Source organism: Falco biarmicus, chromosome 3 (assembly GCF_023638135.1).
Source record: "Falco biarmicus isolate bFalBia1 chromosome 3, bFalBia1.pri, whole genome shotgun sequence".
In the NCBI taxonomy this organism is placed as follows: domain Eukaryota; kingdom Metazoa; phylum Chordata; class Aves; order Falconiformes; family Falconidae; genus Falco; species Falco biarmicus.
Window position 1 is genome coordinate 83,277,707 of NC_079290.1, and position 12,186 is coordinate 83,289,892.

The 12,186-nt window shown below is 36.8% G+C and overlaps 1 protein-coding gene across 2 annotated transcripts in view; it reads right to left on the reverse strand.

Moving 5' to 3' along the window:
* ATPSCKMT (ATP synthase c subunit lysine N-methyltransferase) overlaps positions 1-12,186 on the reverse strand; it is a 100,804-nt gene that overhangs the window by 61,857 nt on the left and 26,761 nt on the right. The gene's annotated exons all lie outside the window — the stretch shown is intronic.

Here is a 12,186-nt window from a genome sequence, read left to right on the forward strand (position 1 = left end):
CATTTCTATATATCCTAGTTTCTAAGTACTTACACTGCCTCTCTACTGTCCCAAAGCTCAGCAAGCTTTATATCACAGGAAAAAAAAATATATAAAAGGCCATGGAAATGAGAAATATTTTTGGAACATTAAAAACTACTGAGTTCGGTTTCAAATTCAGATTGAACTTTCACAGTAACTCACAATTTATGTGCTTCCGCTCATCCCTTCGCAATTAAAACTTGCACATTTGCCAGTAAAGATTGAGATCAGGAGTTCATTTATCACGTTTGCTTGAGTTACTCATTTCTAAATCATATATCCATTCCAGCTACCTACTGCACAGCAGCGTTGGAAGGATTGATCAAAAACCATGGTTTCTGTTGCTAGTGACAACTATGATGAAAGCTTAAAAGGAGGAAGGAGTGGATTCAGTGCCATGGAAATAACGTGCTGAAATATAGCAAAGTTTTTAAATCTTAAGATGAAAGTACTTTCCAACAAGACAGATGCACTTGCTCTGACAAAACTGAACCTATGGCCTGGCCTGCTAAACACAAATCCTGGGAGTTTAGAAAAGATGAATGGCAAAGTACCGGTTTAAACTGAAACCTGTTAAATATTCCAGTAGCTGAGAGCCAGAAAGTATGTTCAGTTTGTTTACGGTTTTCTAAAGAAATATGTTCTCCATGTTTAGATTAAGCATGAAAACTCACAGAAAGACATGGCAGGGAGCAAGGAGTTAACAGGTAAAGGGAAACAGCAGTGCTGCAGAGGTAGGTATTCCTGCGATCATACTAATAAAATAGTCTGAACCTGCTTGCTTGCTACAGAGAATTCAGTGCTCAGCTGCTAACAACTCTTCCCTCCTATCTGCAAGACTAAAAGACCTGAAATCTAGCTCTTACTCCACTGTAGGTTTTTCTTTTTCCTTTTTTTTTTAACTTTTTTTTTTTAAGTCACTCATACTTTAAGCCACTGCACAGCACATCTTAAAGAATATAAACCTTTCATCCACTTTGGCAAAAACTCAAACTACAATGACTGGAACACTTAAGCAAAAAGGAGAAATCAAAGAATTACATCTGACTCTCCAAGACAGTCTCCAGGATAAAATGAGGCCCTAGAAGATTAGAAGCATTCATGCAACCCATTTAGGGAAACCTCTCAAGATATTTGTAAATGAATGTCCTGAATGAACAATGGTTTATTTTGTTCTTTTCTTTTTTTTTTTTCTCCCCTGTAGAGGTGCCATGAGAGAATAAAATACACTCACCCGAGGAAGTACACATATGAAGCATGTTTTATTTTATTATATAAATAGACATTTTCTGACCTACACCCTCGGTTTCCTATACTTAGCAAAGCTGCTCATGACTTCACTGAAGTTTCTGCCTGCATAAGTAAGCATGTGGGAATAGCACTTGGAGAGTTACATGGCAGTAATAGCTATGGAAGACGGATGAAAGCCATCCAATTAAAAATTCCTGATGTTTAAGTGAGGCTCATGACATTTTGGTAACCAGCTCACAATCATAGACTGTTTAAAGGAGGCAATACTGAAACTATAATAAGAAAGGTATGTATACATGGAAGCTTTTCTCTGTTTGGTTGTTTGGGTTTTTTTCCTCCAAAAGCTATTTTAGATCCTGCAGCTGGTTAGGAAAATGCATCATTTGATAGTTGTTCTTTGTTACCACTTTCTATCACTCTACGGACACTACTGCATGGCCCTGGCTCAGGAACAAACTGAAAAACCCAAATGCTTATTTATCATGGTTTTTAGGAATTTCCGGTGAAAGGGGGTTTTGTTTGTTAGATAACATATGACATTGTTAGATTATTTAGTTATTGGCTCAATTATACTTTTCCAGTCTTGCACTTTTTTCATCTACTCATAAAGCATTAGTTACCCACCTCCACGCTGAGGACTTAAAACTATGTTTACTATACTGGTGAAAGTTTTGGCATAACATCAGGGTGAGAATACTCAAATATTTATAAGCCAGTAAAAGTCCTGGGGGGAAATACTGGCTGCAACTGTACTGTGGATGCAATCACCAGGTCCTTCATGTCAGGCTGAGACCTGAGTACAATTATCTGGCCCTTTCTTCCTCTCCTCTCCAAGTTGTCAGTGGAGGAAACCAAGCAGCTCAGTCCCAAAGAAGCTGGAAAAGAAGAGGAGCACCCCAAAGTCCCCCTGCTTTGCAGTCCAGACAGCCACTTTTCAATGCTGTGTTTAGACAAGTAACTTAGTTATTTGAGCAATGCGGAAAAAGTATCTTTTGGCAAGAGTGAACTGCATCTACAGCCAGTAGACTTTGCTGGTAAAGCCAGTACAGATTAGACCTAAATATCTCTTTTTATACCAGTCCTCTCTTATCTTTATCCTGCAGTCCCCAGAGGATTCTTATGCTTTATTCAGTTGCCCAACCACCACTTGAAATTTGGACTAAGCAGCCTGATAGAAAAGATGTAGGCTTGTCTTGGATCTCCTTTTTGCAAAGGAAGTCTCTGGGAATTCCTGTAGTCTTAGAGGAGTTTAGTCAGCTTTTAAACACTTCACACAAAACCAGAAGGGAGGAAGGAGGGGAGAAAATTCTTTTCCCATGTAGTTTGATTAATACATCTCAAACCAAACTTCCACCTTAGCAACAATTCACAAATTAACCAAACCATAACAGTTTTTAGCAATGGAGAAATAGGCATTCATCATAGGGAAAGAAAAACTGCAGTTAGAAATTGTAGCTGCAATTCAGACCCCAAGGTGGAACTGAGATGTCCAAGGAAAATTCCTGCAGAGTAAATTGTTCTTTCTCTAAATATTTGATTCGGTAAGCAAATAAAAATTAAATACAACACTCTAAATCCTTTCCCCGTTAGAAGTTTCAAGATTTTGATGTTGGCTTTGAAGGAAAAGGTTCCTCCTAACTTGTTTTTCTTCTTGAAACTGTGTATTTCTGTGTTTCCCAGTCAACAAAAAGTTCTTTCTGGCAGCATGAAAACCACTGGTAGCATGCAACAAGCAAATGAATCACATTCATGTTGGTGTGCTTTGATTAAGGTTTTTGAACTCAGAAAATAATGAGACCTTAATCCTAGAATAACAAAAACCCAACGTTTTTCCTGCTTGAGGAGTGGAGGTTTCAGCCACGGATCAACAAATCCATGCCATTTCCAAATTCCCTATGGAAAAATGAATCATCAGTCCTTTGAATCAGTCAAGCCTTTTAAAGACCATATGGACTGTTTTCTCTCCTGGAATAGCACAAAACACCCTCTTGTTATTTCTACAAGTTCTTCAACTACAGAGAGATGAGCAAACCCCTTCTAACTTAATCGCTGCCACAGTATCTCTGGATATTCAAAAAAATGTCCTTGCAGGTAAATATAAACATGCAAGAAGTCAGTATATGTAAATAATCCTCTTTAAATTATTATGTCCTACATATTCTGAAGAAATTGGTTTCATCAAAGTAAATCTGATGCTTTCTCCTAGATAACTAATATTCCAGGAAAGGCCAAAATGCACTACACCAGCTTGTAATAAATATAAATACTTTTTCCCAGTCCTTTAAGGGAAAAAGTTTACATGTCGTAGAAGTATGCTTATTGTTCTGTTTAAAAAAGATTAAAAAAAAAAAATAATGCCAAATTCCTTAGACATGTTATCCAAATAAAAATGACTTTTCCAAATATGAAAAAAAATATTCCCAGAATGAGTGATTAACATCTCAAAATAGCTTTCCTCATTATTACCATTTGCATTTTAGCATTTTTCAAACATCTCTTCTTATATCTCTGTTTTTACAGACAAACCCAGATAAAGGAAAGGCACTGTTAATGGCAAAATCAACAAGAGGAACATCAGTAGGAGAAGTCAGATGTTCAATCAGACTTGGATCTCAGTGCCTTAGATGTCTGGCTCCCACGGAAATCAAATGTCAGGCAATGAAATTTGTTTAAGAACATGTGATAGGGCTCTTATACAGACCTAGAGTGATATAAGCCTTATACTATACCATAGCATTTTAAAATATTTGATTAAATGAACATTCTTTGCCAGCTTTAGCACAGAAAGAATTAATCTTTATCTTATATCCAATTAACTACACAGTTAAAAAAAAAAACACCCTTTGATCTAGAACTGTTGCCATCTGCGTATATGAATGGAGAACAGGAAATTTCAAACAAAAAAAGGAATGAAGGAAATTTCTAGTGCATTTCCCACTATACAAAAAAACAATGATCAAACACAAATAAACTGCTTGACTGCAAAATGTATGTTTACGTCCAGCCCTACCTTTACAGTGAATTGGAGAACTGGGTCAGTCATTCCTATTTCCCGCCCACGAAGCATGAATCCTTCGCTTTCTCAGATACACGCCGATTTGTTTTCCAGTGTACAGGCTCAGGAAAACTGGTCATATCTGCCTTAATGCATAGGTTATTATTCCACCTTCACCACAGAGTTTTACTTATCTCCCTGTAGCTGGAAGGTAAGGCTAATGCTGCAATAAAAGATGTCCAGATACAAGCTGGGCTTTTTGGGGTTTTATCTCAAGTGGGGAAAAAAAAATAAAAAATTGAAGCAGCTCATAAAGTAAAGATCACGGAGTTTTATATAGACCTTGAGCTTCCCTTTCTATCACATTCTCCACCTTTCACACTAGCACATTAATAAATGCCCTGGGTTGCTCATCAGTGTAACAGTCTCTTTGGATACCTCAAAAGTCTCTTGAGATAACTCAAAGGCAAAGGAATGTTTTACTGATTAAACTAACAATATCCAGGATCTCTACTTTACAGGTATCATTATGCCATGTTATGATTCACATCTGATCAGGTTTTCTGTTCCCTTACTCCATAAAGTAGGATTTCTTTCTAATATTTGTACTCAAGACAATAGGGTGGAATACTTTTTAAGCTGTGAGAATATTTGTGTATCAGTGTCATGGTTTAACCCCAGCCGGCAACCAAGCTCGCTCGCTCCCCCTCACCCAGAGGGATGGGGAGAAGAATGGGAAAGGGATGTAAAACCCAAGGGTTGAGATAAGAACAATTTAATAATTGAAACGAAATAAAAATGAAAGAACAATAATTACAATGATGACAATAACAGTTATAATGGGGGTGGGGACAATAAAATCTAGAGGGAAAGGAAGAAAGGAACACATGGTGCACAACGCAACTGTTCAGCACCTGCCGACCGATGCCCTGAGCAATGATCTGCCCGTCCTGGCCAACCCCCCCAGCCTATGTACTCAGCAAGATGTCATATGACATGGAATATCCCTTTGGCCAGTTGGGGTCACCTGTCCTGGCTGTGTCCCCTCCCAGTTTCCCGTGCCCCTCCAGCCCTCTGCTGGCAGGGCCTGTGGAACTGAAAAGTCCTTGACTTGGTATAAACATCACCCAGCAACTACTAAAACCATCAGTATGCAATCAACATTGTTCTCACATCAGAGCCAAACCACAGCCCTGCACCAGCTACTAAAGATAATTAACTCCATTCCAGCTGAAACTGGGGCAATCAGGTTTTTTTAAAATTCAACACAATTGAGTAATGATCAACAATAACAAGATATTGGCCTATATAAGGTAATGCGACAGCTTTCTGAAAGTAAATCATCAGACATGAAGAATCACCATAAATGCCAACTAGCAGTAGTCCAGTCATATGTCTGTTCCATCATAAGTGGCAGTCTATAAGGGGTGCTCAGCTAAAGGTTTCAGCTTAATGATTGTGCACATCACCTTGCAAACGTAGCACACAACATAGAACAAAACAGTAACTTCCTCAGCCTGCAAATACATCAGGAAGCGAGGGCAGTGCAATATTAGAATAGCCGTGACCTGCTTCAGCACAGAGCTTAATATTAACTGTGTACTCCACTGCTAATTTTACAGCACCAACAGTGCTATTCAGTGCTATTAAATTTATGGCTCATAATTCAGCACTAAGAGCTAATACACCCATTTGTTATGTTAGCCAATAGCAGAACAGGCAAGTGGGTGCACTTAAAACTTTATAGAATAGAAAACTGAGTTCAGAGTCACCTGATGTCACAAAACACCTCTAATGTTCCTTCCCAAGGGAAAAGGAAAAGGGCGTTACACACTCCAAAAGCCCTAAGTGACCTTTAGAATGCAGGATTCCAAACTGGTCCCGGTGATCACACCTACCGTTCCCTATACACAGAAGCCTACAGCTTGTCCCCACACTCACTCCTACAATGTAGTTATGGGCTGTAAATACAAATATCCACGACAAGTTGAAACCCGAACTTTTTAGACAAATAAGCATAAACCTCATAATATCAAGCTATATAACTACCTCTAATACTGGTACTAATCCTATTAGTTATGTGTAATACTTAAAGGTTTGAATCGTAATTTAGTTTTAATTGACACAAGCCCTAAGTTGGAAAAATGTTACTGAAATTAAGAAAAAGCTTTGATTATTTCACTGTATTTATTACAGAAAGCACATTTACCATCTCAGGGCTGTTGGTGGAATTCAATGGCTGAGGCAACAGAGGTTTCTAAAGGAAATCTAAGGTGAAATAGCACAGGTTATAATCACATTCATCACATTCTCCCCACAGGGACAGTATCAAAAGTTCAATATCTGCCCATGGGGCTTAACTGTGATTTGGAAAGTGCTTGTGGGATTTTTTTAGAAATTACAATTTCTTCAGCCTTCAGAACTTTCAGACAGTTTGATACAGGAACTTTCTTTTTATGAAGTTAACTACTGTTGTGAACTACAAGCCAATCAAATCTCCTACTACAAGCTAAAATAACCAGCAGATGCCAGAAAGCACACTCATCACAGCTGCTGGTTTGTATTCTGATACCTGCATGATGGTTTGATGTTTATTCTTCTGATCCATCAGCTGGCACAACATGTCGCACTATACAAAGGGTATGTTCCACATCAAGACTGTCGTGGCAAACATAACTAATAGTATCCCTTCCACAAACTTATTTGGCTTGACACACTACGCATTAAGTTCAATCCAATATAGAGACATACAACAGAAAGACAGCTCAGAGAAGCACCACATTCAAGTAGGCAGAGCAATTATTCAGTATACCATCAGCTTGATATATTTATATGACCTAGTTCAGAGCTGTCTCTTCAGAAATGGAAGACTTATGGGAGATCTGGAAGGCAGTGCAATGTTCAAATAATTTGTTTTTTAAAAAAATAATACAAAAATACAATACCACAAGTCTCCTATGTGTTAATCTAATTGGAAGGCTATGTATGTTGCCTTTGTATTATGCCACCAATTTATTATTGCATAAGAGCTATTAGCGTTACTGAAAGACATTGTTTTTACAGTATACAACATGGTGATACAATGATCCAATCTTTCTCTGCTTCAGTCATAAAATTTAATCTTTTCAAACAAATCTGTTTTTCCGTTACCTGAGCATAAAAACTTCAGGCACGTCTTGTCTTACTCTTCCCTTACATCCACATTCAGGCAACTACTTAGAGAAGAGATGAACACACTTTTGTGAAACTTTAAAAGAAACGTTGGCAGCAGTCTGAAAGCCCATATGATGAAACTCAGAGCACACATAAGCTTTTGTGAAATGTAGAAACTTTCAAGTTATAAAAGCACATTCTCTTCACCTAACATAGTTTATATCGGCAGTGCCAACATGTTATGCTTATCAGAATGTAGTTTGTGGTGTCAGAGGCAATGGCAGCTCCTGATTTGGCTTGCAGGAGTGGGTGTCACAGACATGATTTTGAAATACACAGGAACTCAGAAGCTGAATTCCTACTGGTTTCATAATCTCCCTTGAAGCAAACAAAGATGACCAAGAAATACGAGTTCTACAAATACCTGAGGGAACCATTTAATGGTCTCCACAGACACGTAGTATGTGTAAGAGAAAGAAGACTGGAAAACATTTCAGAGAGATTTTAAAATATAGGTGTTTGGAGAAACCAAGGCATTTTGTAAGACCAAGATTTAGAATCTAAGCAAAGAACACAGAAATAGGTAGGAACAGGAATCACAAGGACACAGAAACATACTGCAAAGAACCAGCAGGATTAAAAAGGGTTCTAGGAAAGGCAGAGCATGAAGAAAGGGACCAGCCCCTTTACTCTCAATCTGAATGCTGGACGCAAGAAAAATAAGGATATTGGAAGGAAGCTAAATCAGGCAAACTAGTTTCCTCCCCAAGTACAAATTTACTTCTCTCCAGCTGAGGAATATTGAGGTTTCTGCAATCAATTTCCTGTGCCACAAACTCATAGCGATTAAAAAAAGTCCAGCAAGAAAGCTGTGGGCTGGGCTGCAGCTGCTGTCAACACTATCAAAATTATCTGGAATTTAATAAAACATCAGTGAAATGGTGGTTAGAAAATCCATCTTAAAAAAAACAACAAAGGAATTAAAAATGGTAAATGCATGAACTATTTAAAGACTGCTATCATCAAAGTTTTCTAGTAACAAATCAAAGTTTATCTTCTGTACATTTCATGGACTAATCTTAAATCAAAGCAAGAGGTTTTGCTTTCACAAATTAATTTTTTTCAGATACCAATGTTTTTATCGAGCTTGAAAGTTTGTCTGGTAAGTTCTTCCCCCTTGACTACTCAAATTAACTTTGAACCTAGTTCCAATGAGAATTTAAAATTTGTAAAATAAGTCAGATTTAAGCCCGAGCTTTGGTTTTTCACAGTTTCAGTTGGTATCAGCGGAAGCTGGGACATTCCCATCCCCTCAAACCTGGTCAAATGCAGCTCTCAGTACAAGGTGAGGGGCACTTACATATTTTCCAAGTCCTTGACAAAGCATATAGTCCAAGGTGGTATGTGATATTAAACAAAGTACAACGCTTAACATATACCAAAATGAACATGGGAAGATGTTTAAGCATAAACAGGCCATTTGATGTTACACTTAAGCCCAGGGTCCCAAAGTGCTCCTCTTTTCAAGCCTGTGTGCAACAGGTTGCGTGTTCCTTTGGCAACACGAAGGTGTTACAGCGTGCAGCAGAAACTTTTGAGCAGATGTAAAAATGACCAAAGAGGTTTCCACAGAGGAGACTGACAGGACTCTCGCCACAAACACATTACAAACCAACTGTTGCCAAAATCAACACCTGCTAATAAAGCTAATTCATGTTGGATATGCTATCCAGGTTTTCTACGGTAGTCAGAAGGACCCGTGAAGGATTCACAGCTACTGTAAAAAATCTCCTTCGATGCTTACGACTACTGAAGAGGACGCTTGACCTTTCGTAACCCTTTGTGTTCTCCGGTTCTGTGCAAGTACTTCTAGAGTTCACAACATCCGAAGAACTACCAACTGTGCTGACAGAGGTCCAAATAAAAAAAATGTGAATGCATAAGAAATACCTGGGATTTTTATAGAACTATTTCTAAGAGAAATTTTTTAAAAAATAAAAATAATAAATTATGCAAGTCGTTATTTGCCCTTCCCATAGATGAAATTTCAGCCTATATAAAAAAATAATCTACGTAAGAACTTCAGTATACTTTTATCCATACTTACATATTTAAATTCAAGATACACAAATAGTAATTGTATTTTTTTAATATTAATAACTTATTACCCTGCTCCCAGACTACAAATGGCCAGACATAGCACTATCTCAGTAATCATCTGAATACTTTTAATGTCTTTTTTGAAGTGCATTCACCTGCCTGAAGTAATCTTTTATCTTCAACTTCTAAAATAAATCGAACACAAATTCAATATTCATACATATTACTGGAAGATTACTAAGTTCAGATAATGACTTCTATTCACTTTTCCAATAACCTCAGTTACCTCTATTTACCAATATTAAACAAAATTAAAATTGTTATTTACCGAGATTAAACGTGCTTTGAGTTTTCTGATGATTGCATGGAAATATAGAACATTAATGCAGATACAACTGTCTTCTGACATCCAGTTTTCTGAAAACAGATGACATCTCTCACTGGCTAAGCTCATGTCTTCAAAAGAGTACTAAAAAATTTGATTTATAGTTATATAAAAGTTTATCCTCAATTTTATTAGGGGGAAAAAAAAAGCTTCTGTATAATTTGCATTATTTAGAAGATATAGTGATAAGCTTCCATCATACCAGGGAAAAAAAAACTTAAAGCTCTTATTTTTCGACTCACAATAATATCATCCATATTTTGTACAATTACTGTCCATTCATTTTTTGAGGACTGAGCATACTTTTTCAAAAACTACAAAGTGTAACTCGACAAACATTCAAAGAAATCTAATGTGGAAGTTGATATTTAAACTTCATTGCTTTTTAAGATGCATCCATCGATTTTTCTGCAGTAAGGAGATCAACAGCTCTCTCCAATTGTGCTTACATGACAACGTAACTCCAGCCAGCAAAATCACCTTGCTGAAATTGCTTTTCAGTAATAGAAATCCTTTGTTTCCCTGTACCAACATCATAACAGAGACTTTTTGTTATGCAACAGATTTGAACACAATTAGTAAATTATTATTTTGTTCAGTGTCAACATAATTTCACTCTTTCATGGGAAATCAACTACGAAAAACGTAGTTAAGCAGGCAAGTAGTTAGGGAATGCTTAAAATCGACTTTTTGCAAGTATATGCGTGCATGACCTCAAATCACTGTTGTTACGGCAAAGGTTTCCTAAACAGTTCATTTTTCAAAAAGGCTGTTTACCATAAAACTAAAGCATGAAGTGATATACTGCATGAAAACTTCTGATTTTAGTAACACCTTCACACTTACGGATTTCCCATTTAAAGAAAAACAATCCAAGAACAGTAACTTCTTGAAAATGTTCCAACTACAGACTTTTATCAACAATTACAGGAAAATTATGACTCTGTAAACAAACCATTAATTTCTTTCTCTTTTCATGATGTGCAAACACTTCAATGAGAAAGTCTTTTTCAGGATGAGCAAATGACACGAGAATAGATATGCTACAAATGGATTTCTATAGAAACCCTTTGTAACAAAAAGCAAGCACTACAGCACACAGGAATTGAGCTGCAAGATTTACTTTCAAATTATAACATTCTTGGTATTATTCCACTCTTGTTTTCTTATCCTTTAGCTTGATGTGACTAGCAAATTTACTGCACTCTGAAATTCTGTCTGCTTTACAATGTCACTTCATTGCTACAAAAACTGTAATATGAAATCTTAAAATACGTTCCATGGCCGCTTTTCTTTCAATTTTTACCTCAAATTCTTTCTTCTTTTTAGCATCTGGGTTTATTAATTTCCAAACACCATCCACCTTCACCGAGTTACATCAGTTTTCAGTGTCATTCAATCACAGAATTTGAATTCCCTTTATGAAAAGGAATCGATGACTGACTTGAAATTTTTCAAGTAAATTACATTAAATATGAAATACCTTAGTCATTGTCTTGTTGTGAATGTAAGATGCAGACTTGTGTAAATAACAAAACAGGCACCCTAGTTCCATCTACTGACAAAGTATTCTCACATAAAATATATCACTCTTTGGTATTAAGAAAGGCTGGTTGGAAATTTGGTAAGATTTTAAATTATTTTGAAGACAAATAAACAAAAGCTTTTCCACTAATTACCACAAATCATTATGTTCTCATTTGCAACACTGTAGCAGTTAAAGCCTTGTCAAGTTTTCAGTTTCTGTCATCCCAAGGCACATTAAAAAAATAAAGTATTTCAAAAAGGAAAGAAAAAAAGCCACATTATTAAAATATAGTGGACTACAATAACTATATTAACATGGTACCGGTACATGTTTTCACTGTGCTACAACAGAATGCTTTACTGAATAATGCATTGGAAGAGACTATAGAACACATCATAGAAAACTGCATATTAAAAAGCTGTTAATTATAGCCCATATTTCAGTTTCTATATCAATTAGTTTACACATGACATAGTACCAGGAAATCAAGACAGCCTTTCCAGTTTACACACGCCACAAAATTGGTAGTCAGAGCTAAGGATTTAGGGCATGATCCAAAGTGCCACTTTACTAGATAGCAACTATCTGTCTCTTATTTAGCTCCAAAAAAATAATAATATTTATGACTACAGAAAAGGAAGCCTTGGTGTTGCCCAAAGCATATACAGACAGAAAATGGACAGGTTTGTCCTCATCGCCAATGGCATCACCAAAACTGGGGGGCTGAGCAGAGCAACAAGAACCGTGCCCAAT